The sequence below is a fragment of the Arvicanthis niloticus genome, chromosome 26, assembly GCF_011762505.2.
Source record: "Arvicanthis niloticus isolate mArvNil1 chromosome 26, mArvNil1.pat.X, whole genome shotgun sequence".
Taxonomy (NCBI): Eukaryota; Metazoa; Chordata; class Mammalia; order Rodentia; family Muridae; genus Arvicanthis; species Arvicanthis niloticus.
Genome location: NC_133434.1, coordinates 34,177,090 through 34,196,088, shown reverse-complemented (window position 1 = coordinate 34,196,088; position 18,999 = coordinate 34,177,090). Strand labels below are relative to the sequence as shown.

The following is an 18,999-nucleotide window of genomic DNA, read 5'->3' as shown; positions in this document are numbered from 1 at the left end:
AGTTTGACATAAAACCAGGCAGCATAGGGCACTTTCTCTATGCCAAGCTCAATATGAGTGCTTTGTATACAAAGATATCAGAGTGGATCTGAAGCCAAGGTTGCCCTCTTCAAGAGCTACTAGTTTGGCTAGGAGGTGGATGAGGCTGGTGGCTGGGGTCTGGGTCTCAAGCCAGCTACAGGCAGAGGGTAGCCTACTGGAGCCAGCCTATCAGCACCACACTGGATCCAGAGTCAAGTTTAATTACTTCAAGGATTTTTCAGCATCAGTCCAAGTAACTGCTGTTGCTGAATTTGGTTAAGTGGAGAATGGCTGGGGGAAGGAACCTTCCAGAAGCAAGCCAGAGGCCACAAAGTTGGAAGTTGCATAAAGCAGCAAGCTTAGGACTAGGTTGTGGAGAGACTTGAAGAGACTGACGGGAGAGTGAGAGAGGTCTCTCTTTGGCTTCCAGTGGCTCTCTCCTTTCTCTGTCCTTGCCTCAAAGCGTTGTGTTTCCATGGCGTGGTGAATCCCCAGGGGTCAGGGGCCTTATGTATGCTGAAGAGGATCTTGAACAGAGTTGGACAGAGATAGGATGTGGTACGGATAGGCAAAGAGATGAAGCCCAACGGAGAGCCAGGATGGCAGCCAATATACGGAGTACAGGCAAGCCCAAGGGGACAGGTGTCAGTGTCATACCACACCTTCGTTCCCTAAGTCCCACAAAAAAGGCAACATCTAGAATTATTGGCAGTGGGAGGTGAGACTCTGGGGGGGATGAAATCTTCTAAATGAGTCACAAACGGAAAGACTCTTGTTGCTGAGGAATGTTAAAGCAGTCTGGTCCCACTCAGAAGACAGTTTCTTGGTGCACTGGTGGATTTTCAATTTCTGCAAGTGGCTTGGACCTGAGACGGGAAACACTGGCAGCCAGAGGAAGAATTCTCAGGTCCTGGCTCCCCTCCTTACTAATATGCTGTGTGTCTGGGCTCGAATGCAGCACGAGCTAGCTATGACTATGTAAAGGAAGGGTAGCTCTCTCGTCCCCATTTGCTAGAAGCAAAGGAGGGGATGTTTGTGAGGATGTCAGGAGCACTGGCAAGGATCCATTGCAGCCTGTCACAGGCCACAGTGCCCCAAATGTCTCTAGTGGGGCTGATACATCCTTTAACCTTTGTGAAAGGTCAAACTCCAGACCCTGGTTCCTATGGGGTCTGCAGACAGGCTCTGCCCAGCTCCAAATCTGAAAGCACAAAGTCTGCCCTAAGCCTCAGACCTTAGAGGAGTATCTTCCTGGCCTAGGAGCCCAGTTGGCATGCCTACGGAAGGCTGGATTCATAACCCAAGTCCATGTGCAAAGAGTAGAGTCAACAGGAGGTCTTGCTGCACGGGGTGGGCACATGGAAGGTCTCCCTCAGCTCCAGAGGACAGTAAATGGGACACGGAGATGGGACCTAAGCTAAACCACTGATCTAGGTGGGCAGCCTTAGAGAGCCTTTCCCCTTCCTCCGTTCCAGTTTCTTAATCTGTAAGTGGTAGCATGAGTAGCCACCACTCAGTGTCCACACAACATCCAGCGTGTGGGAACTTCTCGGATGACAGTCAGTGTCATCACCAGGCTTCTTCCCAGGGATTTAAGATTAGCTAGTCAAGCCTCAGAGTCTGTGACATCAGCCCTGGATATCTAATGAGCCCCGTGGGGAGGCAAGCAGAGTGCGCATAGGGAGCCTGGGAGAAAGACAGCACCAACTCAGGTTACGTACGCATTAAGCTCTGATTTTGGCTACACGCTCAGCCCTGACTCTTGTCAAACACTGAGCTCTGAGCCTGGTAACGCATTGGAACTTGGCCTGATGGTACACAGAGCCCCAGTTTATGAGACATACTAGTCTTGACCCTGGTCCAACACTGGGCCCTGATCCCAGTCACACACATTCTGGTCACAGACTATGGCCCACCACTGGCTCAATGTCCCCACAATGAGTTCTAGCCTTGTTCGACATGGAGTCACCAGTTACTGTGACCAGTTTGTCTACAAGACTCCATATTTGTATAAAAGCTGCTACATTTACTTTGTTGGGCAAAGGCACTCCTGTTCAAACTTTAGGGGACAGGATATGGGGTGGCCATTCAGGGGTGGCTCTGGGTGAAGACTGGTGGCAACAGGGACATGGCACGGCCAGCAACACTTATAAAGTCACCTCTTATCCCTCCTTCTGGACTGGTTCATCCTTGTGGAAGGATGTTACTAAGTTACTAAGTAACATGTTACTTAGTAACTAGCTGTTACTAAGTTCTCTCCTGGTCACCATCTACACTGTCTCTTTCCTTCGTTCTGTGCTGGCCCCTACCTGAGGCTTTCCCTAACGCATGCAGGCATGTGCGCATGTGTGCACTCATGCGCAGACACATGCAGAGACAAGGACAGACCATACATCTATCAGTCCTGCCTTGGTCACCTCACACATTTCCTGAAGACTGCTGCTCCCATCCGCCTCCCACTGGTTATATCCTACAGATGCTTCTCAGCTCTGCTGAGAAGGCAGGAGGCCAAGATCCTCAGGGCTCAAAGGATAGGGGCTCAGGTCTCCACCATGTGGTGAGACAGAGCCTGTGGCAGGTTCAGGATGTCAGTGGGGGCCCAACCCTATTTCTGCCCAGGTTTGGGGCCTAACTCAGAGGAGAAGGGCTCTGGGTAGAGCCGGCAAGTTCCACTTCTCTTCCAAGTCCAGGGAGAGCAGCGAATCTTGGAGCTGCCCTGCTCTGAACAGTGGAAGAACATTGTTGGACCCTTCCTCACACAGTGAGGCCAAAGAACTGATCTGCCGCCTTCCCCCACAGGGTGCTGAAGCCTGCTAGCCAAGGGCACCCTCGTGGGGTCTTAGGGGCTAGTGTGCTCTGAGCCTAGAGACGGCTGTGGACTCAGCTCTGACTAAGGTCGAAATAGAGAGATGCTGGCCCAGACAACACTAATGCCACCTCTCACCCATCCTCTGACCAAGCTCTGTTCTTCTCATGTGCCAAAGACAGAGGAAGGGCACTAGAAGTTGGGAGCTTTAGGTGTACACCCTGGCTCTAAGCACTGGAGTCTGTGTGGCCTTGGCAGGGATATGCCACCTCTCTGAATTTCAGGTCCCTCCTATGAAGAGTGGGGGAAGGGTGCGTAACATATTAACTTCCTAGTGGCTACAACTAAGATACTTGCCATCTTTCCTGGGGGAACCGCCAACTACTCCCCCCCTGTCTTCTCCCAATTCTCTTCCCACTCCAGGCCTCTGCCTCTGAGAAGGTCGGATGTTTCAGCCAGAGCCTCTGGCTCTGGGAGCCTCTGCCACTCTCTTGGCCAACACACAGAGTCTTCAGCCCACCCTGCACTGAGCACCCATTCTTGGCCAGGCCTACCTCCGCCCTCCAGACCACAGAGCTTCTCACCCCATTCTCTGTGCCCCTGTGTCCACCACTCAGCTCTCCCCTGGCAGAGAGATGAACCCAAGTTAGATTAGGTCCTTTCCAGGTATAGAACTTAACTCCAAGGGACTCAGAGGTTAAAAGCACATACTGCTCTTGCAGAGGACATGAGTTCAGTTGCCAGCACCCACATCAGACAAGTCACAATTGTCTGCAACTCCAGCTCTAGGTGATCTGACGCCCTCTTCTGGCTTCCATAGGCACTGCACCATATGCGTAAAACACACACACACACACACACACACACACACACACACACTTAAAAATAAAGATAAAAATGAACTTCAACATTTTCTCCTATGTTCTCTACGATGACCCAGCCTCACCTAGCACAGCCCTGCCCTTCTTCCCAGCTCCATCTCCCTCCTGCTCGCCTCCATGCATGGGCCCTCAGAGATGTAGAATGCTCTGTCCTCTTGGTGTGCACAGCTGCCCCCACCCCCACAGCTGTCTATGGAGTAAGACACCTCCTTAGAGAAGCCCTCACAGACTGCCCTGTCTGACTCTCTCCATTCTCTACCAGTAATTTGCCATCATTTGCAGCCACACAATTTTACTTTAAAATATGTTCCTGTCCCTGAACTTCCCCCAACATAGGATCTACAGCTGCCCTGCTTCTTACATCTGGAGCCTAGCACGAAGTTGGCACACAGTAGGTACTCAATATGTAGAGATCCCTACTCTACCCAACATTAAGAAGCTGATGGAAGAGTCCACCCTCCCTCTTCCCAGCAGCTGCAGAGCAAAGGATCCTGGGAAATGGAGGTTTCCATTGCTGATCTGTGCCCAAAATTAACTACATGTGGCCACAGCCATCACTCACCATGATCCTGAAGTAGACATGGCCGTTCTGTAGATAGAGGAAGAACTTAGAAGGGTCATGTGACTTGTCCATGACCATGCCATGGGGCTTGAGGCCATGTCAGTACTGAGACAGTAGAAGTTTTAACCAGACATCAGGGAAGCCTCCACACAGGTGGGGAATAGGATGGGGGTCCTATTTTTTAAAGTCCTGGACAAAGGCTAGACACATGGCTGAAGGCAAGAACTAATTTACTGACATTGAGAGTCCTAGTCCACTGTTATGCTCTGAGTCACTGGAAAAGTTCCTCCTTCCTCCTGACAATCTCAGGAAGATACAGGGCTGTTCAAGTGCCTGCAGGATCCTAGCTATCAGACACTAGGGAAAAGTGTGGTCCTTATTGGAGGCATCTCTGATCACTCTATGAGAGACTGTCCTCCTAGAGCCACTAACAGTGATGAGGGTGTCCAGGTCCCAGCACAGTGGGGCCTGCAAGGCTAACTCAATGGAGGAAGGCGTGTGCACTCCTAGTGGCCAAACTAAAACACGGTGAGCCCAGTCCTGCCAACTTGACAGCAGCAGCACCAACTTGTTCAGAATCTGTCTTGTGCGAGGTAATTACAGTTCTTCCTGCGTAATGAGATGGTTTTTAAAGGCCATTCAAGAGAAATTTCCTATAATGAGGTGAAGGGGTTTACAGTGTTAGACATCAAGGCAGCTGGTAATTGGAGGGACCCAGGCTGAGCCCTCGAGTGAAGTGTTGGGAGTTTGCACATCTAAAAGGTGTGAGCGAGAGGAGCAGGAGGCTGGACGGGGAGTCCTGGCAAAAACGTTTCTGCCATAGCAATAGCCTGGTGTGTGTTGTGGAACCGATTTGGCTATGAGAGGGCTGGAACCCTATTAGCAGATGTCTGAGCTGGGGGAAATGGAGGTGGGGCTTGTTGGGTGGAAGCTCAGAAGAAAATGAAGACACCGGGCTTTAATATCCCACAAATCTTTGCAGACAAGCCTTGGTAGGGGTGGTATACTGAAGCAGGAGTGAGGTTCTAACCCAGCACTGATACTCATAAGCAGACAGCTTGTGTGTACACACACACACATAAACACACACACACATAAACATACACATACACACGTGCACACACACACATACATGAAGCCACAGGAAGACAGAGGCAGAGACCAAGTGTTAGAGCCACAAATCAAAGCACCCAAAGGTCATCAGCCACCAGAAGCTGGACAGGGTGAGAAGAGCTCTCCTCTAGAGCCTCAGGGACCGGCCAGGCTATCACTCTGACTTCAGAGAGTCAGCCTGCACAACGGCATAGAGTAAATTCTATTGTTTGAAGCCACCTTGTCTGTGGTAACTTATAGCACCCCAGTAAACTAATGCAATGGCCGTTCTAATGGTTGCCACCAGCCAGTGATGGGAATAGCTGCCACGAGAGAGAATGAGTGTCCCAGCTCCAGAGGTAGGCAAGCAAAGCCAGCAGACCCTCAGCGGACTGAACATCTCATTTAGTCTCTGAATTCACTGTATACAGCTTGTGAACAGGACATGGCAGGGTTACCATCCCTGACCCATAAATCTGGAAACTGATACATATAACCTACCAAGAGCACAGATAGACAGTCGGAGCCAGCAGAAAGCCTGCTGGCTTCTCCAGGAGTCTGGACAGCCAGCCTTTGGCTCTCTACCTCATGCCCAGTATTTCAGTCTTCCTTTTGAATGTCCCCTGTCTCTAATTCAGTGATGCCCCAGCAACCTAAAAAGCAGAAACTTCCAATCTCCCAGAATCCAGTGGTTTTTGGGTAAATAAATCCCATGGAAAAACCCTTCCTAAGCTACCCAGTGGTGGTTTGAATAAAAATGGGCTGCACAGGGTCATATGCTTGCACACTTGGTTCCCAGTTGGTGGAACTATTGGGGAAGGATTAGGAGGCGTGGCCTTGTTGGAGGAGGTGTGTCGTGGGGGTGGACTTTGAGGTTTTGAAGGGCTTCTACAATTTCCAGTACTCTCTGCCTTGTGGTTGTGGATCAAGATGTGAGCGATCAGTTCTTTCTGCCTGCTAATATCATGCACTCTGACTTTCTGGAACCGGAAGCCAAATTAAACATTAAACACCTTTTTTTTTTTTTTTTTTTTTTTTTTTACAAGTCGGCTTGCTCATGGTGTTTTATCACAGCAATAGAAAAATAACTAAGATACACCCCAAACAATTCAAGTAGCACACTGGTGGAGGCTTCAGCTCTGTGCCTTTTGTGGATTCACCAACTTCTCAGAGGGCACTGTGCTAAGGGAGAAGCCATCCTGGCCAATAAGCATTTGCCAAGCAACTACTGTATGCATAATGGAGGCGCTACCCAGGGGAAGGCAAGAGCCTGCTTCTTCTTGGGAACAAAGACCCACTGAGTTTCCAGAGCAAATCTAACCTCTGCCTGGGCACCTAGAACTTTCCTTAGAGGGGACAGAGATGATGTCTTGGGATATTTTAGGCTGGGACAATAAGGAGACCAGAACTCCAAGACAAAGGAACAAGAAAGGTATGTCCTGAGAAAGGTCACTTGCCTCTGCAGAGATGACAGGAGCTCCTGAGGTCCCGCAGCCCACCTCACAGAGCAAATGTTCCTCTGGTGCTTTACAGAGGCATAGAATGAAAAAACGGCAGCCTTGCTACCCAAACGCCTCACCAGCCCAGGCAGCCTGGCCCTAAATGGTGGCTAATTGGCACTGAGTGGCCCAGGGACCTGAGGAACAGACTTTGAAAGCACCTGGTGTGACGTGTCCAGCAGGAACAATGGGCCACCCAGCCAGCATAGAGTTGCAGCTCCTTCTTAATTAGATGTCGCTTTGAACACGAAGGCATCAGATTAATGAGGTTCACAGTGCTCTCTCTTGCAGCACCATAGCGGGCTGCCTCTGTTCTCTGATCACAGTTTGATGCCAAAACCTTGTTCTCTAAATCAAAGGTTCTCCCCAAACTCCACTTTCTGCCATGCCATGGGTTTGTGCTGGCATCTCTGCCAGGGAGCTAAGCCTTCCCCTCTCTGTCTTTCCTCTGAGGACCAGCTTGTGTGTCACTGGGAGAGACTCTGCAAGATCCCTCCTGCAGCCCACATGGGACACCAGACATTGCTGGGGTGGCCTCATCTTGCAGTGCGTAGCGCTCAAGGACATACAGCAAGCTGACCCACCACACTCCCAGCTGAGGGCCCCCTCTAACTCTGCTCTTGGCAGCTTGGGGCATGTGAAGCCTTAGGGGATCCACTGGCTAGTTGCCCACAGCTGGCATCTGCTCACCAGCCTTCAGTGAGGTTGAAACATCTGCAAGAGCCAGCATGCTTGGCCTCTCTCACTCTGGCAGCCTGCCCTCTTCCCTGCCCCCTCTGGGCCTTCCTCACCAGACTCTCTTCCCTTCTTCCCCAGGATACCCCCCTCTTTCATTTCCACTTCACGATTACCACCACCCCTTCAGAGCCCAGCCCCACCTAGCTCTTTTCTTGTCAGCAAAGATGCTGGGTCTTTATTTACTTCTGCAGGAACTTCCAGTCGCTATTGCCTTGCATCCCACTGGTTAATGCTACCATCTTTGCTCATTATTTCTCCCCCATGAGACTGTGGCCTAAGGCCAGGAGCAGCATCTGTGTCACCTCCATGTCCCCTGCAGTAAAGACATCCAGACACAGAAGATTCCATCCTCCTTTGATACGGTGAGGCAATAGGGAGAGAGACACCATTTTGTCCTTAGTTTCCCCGTATGCCATATAGGGATAAAGCCTCCCTCAGGCTGCTGCTGGACTACGCAGAGGGATGCCAGCCAGGGTGGGTGTGTGGTGCCCTGAGGGAGTATCTGTGGGGAGCACATAAGAGAAGGCAATAGCCTTGGGGCAGGGGCAAGTCAGTGTCAATCACTAACACTCGCACTTGGGAAGCAGAGGCATGAGGAGCTAGAGTTTTAGGCTAGCCTGGGCTAATTAGCTAGAATCTACTTCAAAAGAAAAAAAATTTACTCAATCCATCCTCACCTCTGGAGCACACACCATTAACTGGTTCTGTTTTACAGATAAAGAAAAGCCAAGCCTGTGGTTGGAGGAGCACTGTTCAAGCCCTGACAACCCACTGGGGCCAGTGTCTGGCCTCTTCACTGCCCCACTATCCAGGCAGCCCTTTCCAGCTGTGGCAGGGTCTGCTGTCCCTGACCCTTGCTGACCTCAGAGGCTCTGTTTTCCCATCTGAGAGGCAGACACACAGCCCTGCTCTGTGGATGTTTCCTCTGGGCCAGGTCAGTTCAACACATTCCCTGCTCCCTTAGAAAAGCCATGCCTTGCTGGGACAGATGGCCCAGGCCTGTAATCTTAGCTGCCTGGGAAGCTGAAGTAGGAGATCCACAAGTAGTTTGAGGTCTGCCTGGCTGCAGAGGGAGTTCTAGGTCAATCTGGCAGCTTTGCAAGGCTGTCTCAAAGCAGCAAGTACAAACAGGCTGAGGACGGAGCTCGGTGGTTGGACATGTACCGAGAATGTGCAAGGCCCTGAGTTCAAACCCCACACTTCAAAAAAAAGAGAGAGGGAGGACGGAGAAGGGAGGAGGGAGGAGGGAGGAGGGAGAAGGAAGGAGGGAGAAGGAAGAACGAGAGAAGAAAGAGGAAAAGAGGAAGAGGAGGAGGAAGAGGGGAATGGGGAGGAAGAAGAAGAGGAAGAGGAGAAGGAAGAGGAAGCCCACTCCTCTAATTTTGCTGAGTTGAAAATAGACAGATCTCAGACCAAGCATGGTAATGCATGCCTACCAGCTACCAGCACTCAAGAGGCAGAAGCAAAGGGGTTGTGAGTTCTAGGCCAGCCTAAGCCACACAGTGAGACCCTGTCTCAAAATCACAAACAAGCTAAAAAGAACAACAATTTTGATCTCAGGGTATATACAATTTGATTTCACATAAGCAACACTTACAAAACAACAAAATTATGCAAATGAAGGATAAATCCTTGGGGGAAAATAGGCATGGCGGCATTCGTAAACTTGCCATGTGCTTCAGGGCTGTTCTGAGGTGCCAGTCTATAGAAAATACATACATCAGTGAGTGCCTGACTACCCGGTGAGATCCGAACAAGGAAGGCTTGCACCGTGTGTTTCCTGGACTCCTCCTGTGCTAGGGTTATGAAGAGGTAACCCAGTGAGAGGCACATGTTACTGCAGCCACCTCTGCCTTTTCTGATGGCTGTTCTTCTGGCTTCTGGGATACCATGCCCCTTGGGCTGTCCATTTTGGCTCTAGATGTGTTTCTGTCACCCCTCCTGTGGCTCCTCCTCCCTCAGATCGGCACAGGCAGTGTTCAGGCCTAGACTCATGTTCCTTCCTGGTAACCTGAGCTGTTTTGAGCATTTCGGCATCATGCACAGTGGCTAGCTCCCGTGTTTCAATCCCTCCTGAGTTCCAGTCTTGCCAATTCAGCAGTTCATGGGTCAATTCCTGGTGAAGAAAGCAACAGAAACAAATGTGCCAGGGCTGGACAGATGGCTCAGTGGTTAAGAACACTAGTTGTTCTTACAGAGGACCTGGGTTTAATTCCCAGCACCAAGTGGTGGGTCACAACCATCTGTAATTCTTGTTTCAAGGATCTGACACCCTTTTCTAAACTCCATGGCCATCAGGCATGTGTGTGTTGCACATACATACATACATACATACATACCACTCATACATGTAATAAATAAGACATCTTTGAAAACAAAACTTGTCCTTCCCAATAATTCTAGCCTCTCAATTCTCTGGTCTCAGGAGAAAGCTACAGAAGACCAAGCAGAAAGTGGGGGTCCTCCTTTGCCTTCTACACAGCCTTCTCTACCCTGCTTTGCCTCCACAGTGGCTCTGAAGTCATTTACCTCTCTCCATCTCATGCTACTCTTCTGGCAGAAACCTCCATCTCTTTCTATAAGCCTCCCCGGCCCTTCTGTGGTAGCCTTCCTTGTTGACAAACCATGAGCTTGTCACTGCCCCACAGAAAACATGGCCGGGAGAGCCCTGTATGCCTGTATGTGGTTCCGATCTCACAGTTTTCTCCTTCCCGCCCAGGCTCTCTGACAGATGTTCTGCAGCAAGGGATTCCCGTGTCCCCCATTACAACCCCACTACCTGAGGAGTTACACACAATGCCTGAGCACAGTAGGCACTTGATCATGCTAGACAAGCATCTCCCAGCATCCTCTTCTCCCCCAAGTGAAGCTGCCTGGCCTGTGCCCAAAGAAAGACACGTGTCTGCCTCTCCAAGCACCTACACACCTCACTTTCCTCCAAACAGAGGCTGATACCCAGTGACATGATGGCATGATAATTTCCACTCTTGCCCGAGAGCTGCCTCCAGCAGTAAAAATTACTTGTTTATGGTCCCAGGAGGACACCAGATGTAACACGCTACAGCGGTCAGTGGGTGGAGCCCTCTGTTTAGGTGCCTGGGAGTTGGATACCAGGGGGCTGTTTCTCCATCCTGAATGCAGTGATGAGCCCGGGTTAAGAATGAATTGTTGGAACCAACCTGTCCATCCTGTTGGGTCCAACCTGTGGACTCAGGCAGGATCCCAGGCTTTGCCTCTGGCAAGCTGGTACACAGTAGGTGCACAGGATGGAGCGCTGTCATCCCTTCCAGTCAAAACAGGCATTGGGAGTGAACACACAGTTCCATTTGGCATGACCTGTCATACTAGGCTTGGTATCTGACATAGCCAGGACCTGCTAAGGGGTGAGTGTAACCAGGAGAGTTTGGCTAAGTCTGTCTCGCTGATGGAATGAGTAAGGTCCCATGAAATGTCACAAGTAGTCCCAAGAGACAGTAAGCTCCCCATATACAGAGGTGCCTCGGAAGTGCAGCACATGATGGGCAGATAGTGCGGATGGCAAGCCCGTCTCAGCTTCCTATTACAGATGGGGAACTGAAGAAATAGAGGACAAGCAACATGTCTTAAGCCACGAAGGAGTAAGTGCCGAGTCCCATGGAGGGCTGGGGGATTATTCTCGGGGATGCTGACGGAACTCCCTGATTATGGAGAGCAGCACACAAAAATACATGCATGTAAACACACACACACCCAGACCTGTGTGACACACGAGACACACATATGTGACACACAAGTGAAGAGCCATGAACGCCACTTTCACACGTGCCAGACTCTCTCCTCTCCTTCCCCAAGGTACCGCGGGCAAAGCAAAGCAGGAAGACTCAGGTTGCCCGAATCAACTTCAAGGCAATGCTGCTGGATTTCAATCCTGATCCACCCATGTGGCAAGATCCTTTACGTAGATGGTGGCTTTGATTCCCAGACAGAACTGAACAATCCTGCCTGCTCACACAAGCCAGGGCTTCTAGAAGGCTGCTGACAAACGCAGGATTATCACCGTACCCCAGGTGCTCCCAGAATTCCCAATTCCAGACCTCCCCCTATCTCCACTTGCTCTGAGCAGGTCAGAAATAATAAGATAATGATGAAGGGGAAATCAAAGTAAAGGGCGGAAGAGACCCTCGAGGAGAGGAGACAGAAGCGGGAGGGAGGGCCAGGGCAACACGCTGAACTATGCATGCCGCTCAGCAGCCTGCAAAACCCTCAGCCGCCCTGGAGGCTGCCGGTGAGAGGAGCACGGCATGGCAGGGGTTAACCCTCTGCCGTGGAGCAGAAAATGAGGTTCCAGTTATTAGTTGATTTATTGCTCTGTCCTCAATCTGCGCTCAGGTCCTGGAAGGAAATGTTCCACTCGAAAGCATTAAGCGTCTTCAAAGAGCAGAGGCATTAAAAATTGAAATCATAAAATAGACACGTAAATACAGTGGAGGTGAGAGGGGGCAGCCCCAAGCAGTGTGGGAGGGGCAGGCCCAGATACTACTGGACCAGGCTTCCACATGCATGTAAGAACCACCAGTGTCTGGAGACAGGGATGTCCTGTAAGAATCCCTGCACTAGCACCAGTTTCTGAAGTCATAGGGCTGTTCCATCTATCAGGATGGATCAGGGCTCTCTAGGGGTTAAGGGTCATGGACTCAGCAGGAGCCTGAGATGATATCAATATCAAATATTGGGGGAGAGACTAGCGCATGTACTAGCAATCCCCAACTCAGAAGAGTAAGTTCAGAATCCCATGGAAGGCTGGGAGTTATGCTGGGGGGTGGTGATGGAACCCCATGACCATGCAGAGCAAGCACACACAGAAATGTGTGCATGCGCACGCACACACACACACACACACACACACACACACAATGCTTGGCCTTAAGCCCTGCCCCATATCTTCCATCCATCTTCTTTTTGTCCAAATGATCAACTACTCCAGGAAGCCACCCTGGCTGACCGAATGTGCTGGCCCTTTCTTGCCAGCAGATAGCTTACACTTTGGGAGTTTGAAGATGGGGTGTCTAGTAAGATTCTGGTGCCTTTACTAGGTCCTCGGATGAGGTGGACGCAAGGGCTCCTGCTCTGTTATTGGCATGAATGTTGGGTGGGAGTCACTGGCAGATCCCCCACCGCAGGACCCAGGGAGCGGCTGAAGCATTGTCTGAAGATGGCCCCAGATACGCATGTTTACAAGTCCCATGTACAGAAGCAGGCCCTCAGCCCATGTACATGTGTTCAATTTTCAAAGCACATGCTTATTGTACACATGTGTGTGTCAACACTGGCACATTTGGACAGGCAGTATGTCCCCTTCCCACAGGTCCTCAAATACACATGACAATGTACACTCATGTGGCCATGCCTACATAACTGTAGATTTACATATCTATATATACATGTGGAAGCCTCTAGCCCCAGCCTGTCATAAGGGTCCAGGGACCTACTAGCATAGCCTTCTTTGGCAGTGGGGATCCCTTTGCTTTGGACACTCTTGGAACTCCCCAGGATCAATGTTTTCTCCAGACCCTGATTCTGCACTGTGGGACCTAGGCAAGCCCTGTGTTCAGTGGCCACGAGGACGGGAAGCAGGCTCTTTCTCAGTCAGTAGCATAGCTGGGGCTTCTACCAATGTTCTAACAGCAAGGGAGGCTGGGCAGGACTTTTGTTGAAGAGAGGCAAGGAAGGAATTGGCAAGGCCCCAGACTGGGTCTGGAACACAGGGTATTGGCTGGCAGGAGCTGAACAGGAGGCCAAAGCATAAGGAATCAGGGGAGTAGCCAGAAAGGGGCAGCAAGAACGAGCTGGGAAGGGGCTTGCCACACAAGCATGAGGGCCTGAGTTCAAATCCCAGGAAGTCACATGAAAGCCACAGTACTAGTATTTATAATCCCAAGGTTCCTACGGGGAGATAGGAGATGGGGACAGGAGGATCCCCAAAAGCCCATGGGCCAGTTAGCCTAGTACACAGGGAACAAACCAAACCAAACCCAACCAAACCAAACCAAACCAAACAAGACCAAACCATAGATCCAAAACAGAGATCCTATCTAAAGGTAGAAGGTGAGGAGAGTTGTCCTCTAATTTCCACATGTGTCATGAGTATGTCCTCAGAACTGGGATGGTTGGACGTGGATGTCATGGGGGATCCACAGCACCTCCTGTCAGCACCAGAGACCCCTCCATTGAGACTCCATCTCTGTGGAGCCATTGCAGAAGGCTCAGTGGACAGCTGAAGGGCCTCCTGCTTTGAGGCTCGAACCCTTCTTCATTAGGTCTGCTCTCTCTACAGCCCTCACAGCCAGCCAGACCAGAGTTCTGGGCCTGCCTCAAAGATCAGGGCTGGAACCACAGGCTGATGAAGGAGGGCAGGGAGAGGGAGAGGCCCCACCCTGGCAACTCCAGACCTCTAGCAGCCTGACATTGTTGGGGAACCTTCCATCTTCCCACGGCTGTGAGCTGAGATTGCTGCCACTTAGTGTGTGTGAACACACGTGCACACACACGCACATACACAGTATGTACTTTCACACTCACATTCTCACATGAACACTCACATAGGTTAACACATATCCTAACACACTCATTACAGGAGTTATTCTAACTCCTGCATAACATGTTCTCCAGCCACTTCCTCTGGGGTACGTGGGGCCAGAGCTTCTTCCAGATGCTCCAGCATCTGCATCCCTAGTCTCTCTCCCCTCCCAGTCACAAGGCTACAAGTCTCCAGCTTCTCCCACCCCTCCACTGCTGCCACAATTCTGGCCTAAGCACCTTGCTCCCCAACATGTAAGTTTTCTTAATTAAGAGCTTGTTAATTATCTTTATGCTTTCCATTGGAAGTAAACATCAATTAGAGAAATAAGTGGTATTATCATTCTCCCGCAGACCCAGCAACAGTGGCCTGGCTCATCGGATGCTGCCCATGGCTGGACCAGCTGCCTGTCTGGTCCCTCTCCTGTCCCTTCTGCCTGTACCCATCCTCACATGTGTGGAACCAAGCGCCCACCACCAGGCCACCCTGGCAGCAGGTCGTCTCTTGGAATCAGTGTGAAGAGCCGTAAATTGCTGAGAAAGGGCCTCCTTCCCTGTGTGACAGAAGGTTAGAGTGTTTAAAGAGAGCAGTGGAGCTGTTTTTATTAATCAGAACTGCTATAAAGAAAGCATTTTAATTAACATAATTATCCCGATTGAGAAAAGCAGTCCTTATCCCATAGATACTTTTCAGACTAAAGATGCAAGCTGTCACAATCAGTCATAATTAAGGAAAGCCTGCTATTTTCTTCTCTCCCCCTTCCCCTCTGGGCAGTGGCTCCTCCCTGAGTTAGACATCACAGAGATGACACAGAGTGACCTCCTCCACCTCGCACTCTTGTCCCCAGCTGCGTCTCCAGCTGCCTCCAAGTAAGAGCTCCCCACCATGAGCTTCAGGCTGGCCTTGACTGGCCTCCCAACACAGTGAAGGAAAAGGAAAGGGAGGTGCCTCTGTGGCTGAGGAAGGAATGCTAAGAACACAGAAAGCCAGTGGGTCTAAGCCTCCACTCCTGCTGGAGGCTCACACTCACCCCTACCTCTCAGGGACAATCTTGACTTGAACCCATTTCCCCACAAAACAAGCAGAAATCTACCTACAGCCATATCCAAGTGTATAGCCCTCTCCAGGCCAGTTTACTCCCTTCATGGGCTTCCTGGAAGTCCAGCCCCCTTCAGGGGAGATCGAGCTCCCCACAGAGCTCTGCCCCAGCCATGCTGGCCTTACAGAGTCTCACAGAAGCTTCTACTGAAGGGCCTTTGCATATGCTAGCCCCTCTGTGACATTTGTGCAACTGCTCCCCTCGGCACATGCTCACCCTATGGGCTCAGTCAGGGCTGGCTGCTTAAGGAAGCTTCCACACCCACTGGGTGGTAGACCCATCCGGGAAGCTCTGCCCAGACTTTATTTGCCCTGAGACCATGAAACTGTAAGCTCCACGCAGAGCCAGGGACCGTTTCCTTTTGTTGCCTTTTGTGTTGTTGATGATGTTATTTGTGTTGAATATTGTTTCTTCTTTGATAGTTTGATTGTATTTTTGCTCATTCCTTGTTGTTCACTCTGTGTTTGGCTTGTTCTAAACCCAGGCCTATCCTGGTCCCAGGAATGTCTGGACTGGAATTAAAAACAGGAGGGAGACACAGGAGTGGCTTCTGTACCATGGCCCCTTGGACTTGGGCCAGGCTTGGGGCTGCTTTTAGGACAGTCAGAAGTTAGGATTTTCACTGCTGGGCCTTGGCTTCTGTATTTGGGAAAATGAACAGCCTACAGCCTCTTAATTTCCTCTGTCTCCACAGCCACGAGCTACCCCCCCCAAAAGCTGCAGGCCTCCCTTTGTGTCCCCTGACAAGCTGAGGATCCCCCCACCCCAACTCACCAAGCACCTGTCACCTTCTAAGGCCACCTGGGAAGGGTGAGGCTCGGTGCTCTCTGATCCCACTGCCACCACCACCCCCAGCCTCAGGGTAACAGGTTTGCAGGTGACACCATGACCATATTTCACCCGCCGAACTGCAGCTTCCTCCCTGAGAAGGTGCTTATTTTTTTAGTACGTCTTAAATAGGAGGCTGCAAAGTGTGTTGTCAGCGCTTTTTAAATGGCTTGTTAATGTCTCCGCAAAGCTCAGCGTTGGCCAGAGAAGACAGCTCACTCTCCGTGGCACAGCTACCTCAAGCACAGTCTCAGCTCCACACAGCCACGATGAACCCCGCTGCTCTCCGCTATCAACTGGCCAGGGAACAAAAGTAAGCTCCAAGCCCACCCAGCGCAACTCTCTGGGGGTGCGGAGGGCAGACCAGCACCCTGCCTAGTAGAGAGAAGATAACAGATCATTGGCTTCGGAACTTGGTGGTTCATGTGCACATCTTTATTTGGCCACTTACCAGCTGTGTGACCAAGGACCAGTCACCAAATCTCTTAGAATGCTAACCGCTACCTCTCGGAGTTTACTATTTGAATGGTAAAGCAGGTAACCTGTACTGGCTAACATCTGATTTTTAAAATGTTATTAAAAAAAAAATACTTTGCTGGGGCTGGAGAGATGGCTCAGCGGTTAAGAGCACTGACTGCTTTTCCAGAGGTCCTGAGTTCAATTCCCAGCAACCACGTGGTGTGGCTCACAACCGTCTGTAATGGGATCTGATGCCCTCTTCTGATGTGTCTGAAGACAGTAACAGTGTACTCATATAAATAAAATAAAATAAATAATTTTTTTTAAAAAGTGTTTTGTTGCTACTGTTTGATTTTTTTTTTTTTTGTCAGAATCTCAATCTGTATCCATGACTGGCCTGGAATTTACTATGTAGATGAGGCTGGCCTGGAACTCACAGAGTTCTAGCCTACACCCGGAGGCATGCTGTGGAACTCAGTCCAGCATCCCAGGGCAGGAGCGGAGACCAGGAGCAGCAAGGCTATGATGACATGAAGAGGGGCGCTCTTTGGAGAGCTTTCCCAGACCCAACAGAGTTTCCCACATCCAGAGAAGGGAAAACCACAGATAAGTTGCCTTATGCCTGCCCACTTGGGGGCTTGGGGGCTGTTTTCTTGAACTTACACTTCAACTGTGTGATCCAGGAGACATTGCTTCCCTCTCTGAAAAGGTTAGAGACCCAATACAGCCACACAGCAGGACACAGCCTGAGGCAGCTCAGGTACCCTCACTCCACTACCTTTCTGGGCAACTGTGAGTCCCTAGCAACTGTTGCTATCTCTCGAAAGCCACAGTGAGCACTGCACTTCCGGGCACTAGAGGACAGGCTGACTTGCCCTTTCCTCGAGATGCTCTCAGGGTGGGTGGGATTCCCCAAGCAGGATGAAGATGGGAAGTGGCAGGGTAGCATGAAGCCTGGGGCTGGGTCCAGCATACCCACATCTTCATTTATCTAGTGTAAGAGGCTCACTTTTCATCATTAAGGGGAAACTGAGGCTTAGGGCAGAATCCTGGCCCCAGTTCTCTGAGGCCACAGCCAGCAGACTGTGTCTCTCTGCATCCTAAGGAGCCAGAAGGGATTAGTTTCAGAACCTGTGGCTCCCTACTGGAGCCTAGACTTCAGTGTCTCCAGCTCCAGCCCCACCCCCTGAGCACCAGGAGGCTGCGACAGGGTGAGGAGGAGCCACAGCCTGATGGCACCCTCAAGACAGAAGTGAGGTAAGTAGGGGCTCGGGGGCGGAGGCGAGAGAAGGAGACAGATCTCGGGTGCGGCTCAGCGCTGTGATATTTTTCCCGGTTATATTTTTAGATGGACTACTTTCTCTCCCCTCCCCCTGCCTCAGTAGGAGGAGGAACACAGAAATAGCCGCTGTGCGTGTCTGAGCCGGGCTATATATAGTGGGCACAAAACCCAGCTGTCCAGGGCTTCTCCCACTCGCTGCCCTGAGCAGGAGCAAAGGGGGAAGGGGAAGCCCTGTCCTCCTGTCCAGTCACCATGTGCTTGCTCAGTGCCACTAGCTTTCACAGACATTCAACTCTGCCAGCACTCTTGGGCACACACGTGGTGGTTGTCTCTCTGCTGAGCCCCCACCCCCGCCCCTAAAGGGGTAACCTTTGGGAGGCCTGGGGTGTCCAAGAGGCTTGATTCAGGGAGGACAGGCAGGTGGCAGAAGTGAGCAAGAGGCTAACCAATGAACCTAGCCTCCAGCCTCCTTAGCAGAAGACATAATTCATACCCAGAACATTTCCTTAAATGTGTCTGTCTGGTCCCTGTCATTTTGATGGGAAACCCAGAGTCCAGGACTAGCCTAAGGGTGTCTTCCTTCTGCACTCTGCTTCTTCAGTTATAAAGTGGAGATGAGGCCAGCATAGGCCACTGTAGACCCAATGAGGCAAGCACATAATGTCCCTGAGGGTGGGCATCCCTAACTAAGAAGAGATTTCCCAACTCCCCAAGTCAGTGAGTACCTACCTCCCCCTTTAACCAGAGCCCCCACTTGACTAAGTGACTGTCCTGTGGGTGAACTTTTGTCTCCTACCACAGTGCAACTAGCAGGCTCCAAGATGCCACTGCCTCCTGATTGGTAGATGTTATGTTGATAGTGGATGGCCCACTGTGATCCATTCCTGCAGAGTTGAGTTGAAGGCCAGGTCTCTTAGGGGACATTCCTACAGACCACCCTGACTACATGGAATATCATGGCACAAGAATCCACTCACAACCACATCCTTATGACTTTGGGCTGCTCCAGAATGTCCGGAGCTGACGTTAAGTGTGGCTCACCCCAGAGGCAGGTCCAGTAAGCTCCACCAGCTTCCTGTCACAGAACCCAAGCAGAAGAGAAGCTTGTACACTTGGGGTGTGTCAGTTTCTCCATCTTGCTCCTAGCACAGATCTAAGTACACCATCTTGTTTAAC

The 18,999-nt window shown here is 50.9% G+C and overlaps 1 protein-coding gene across 16 annotated transcripts in view; it reads right to left on the bottom strand.

The window, feature by feature from the left end:
• Lingo1 (leucine rich repeat and Ig domain containing 1) overlaps positions 1-18,999 on the bottom strand; it is a 180,391-nt gene that overhangs the window by 76,957 nt on the left and 84,435 nt on the right. Inside the window, exon 6 of one of the 16 annotated variants that reach the window (XR_013107642.1) lies at positions 5,666-9,715. The exons of the other annotated variants lie outside the window; for them this stretch is intronic. The gene's annotated coding sequence lies outside the window, so the exon portion shown is untranslated. Of the gene's footprint in view, positions 1-5,665; positions 9,716-18,999 lie in introns of those variants that run through there. 16 annotated transcript variants of the gene reach the window in all.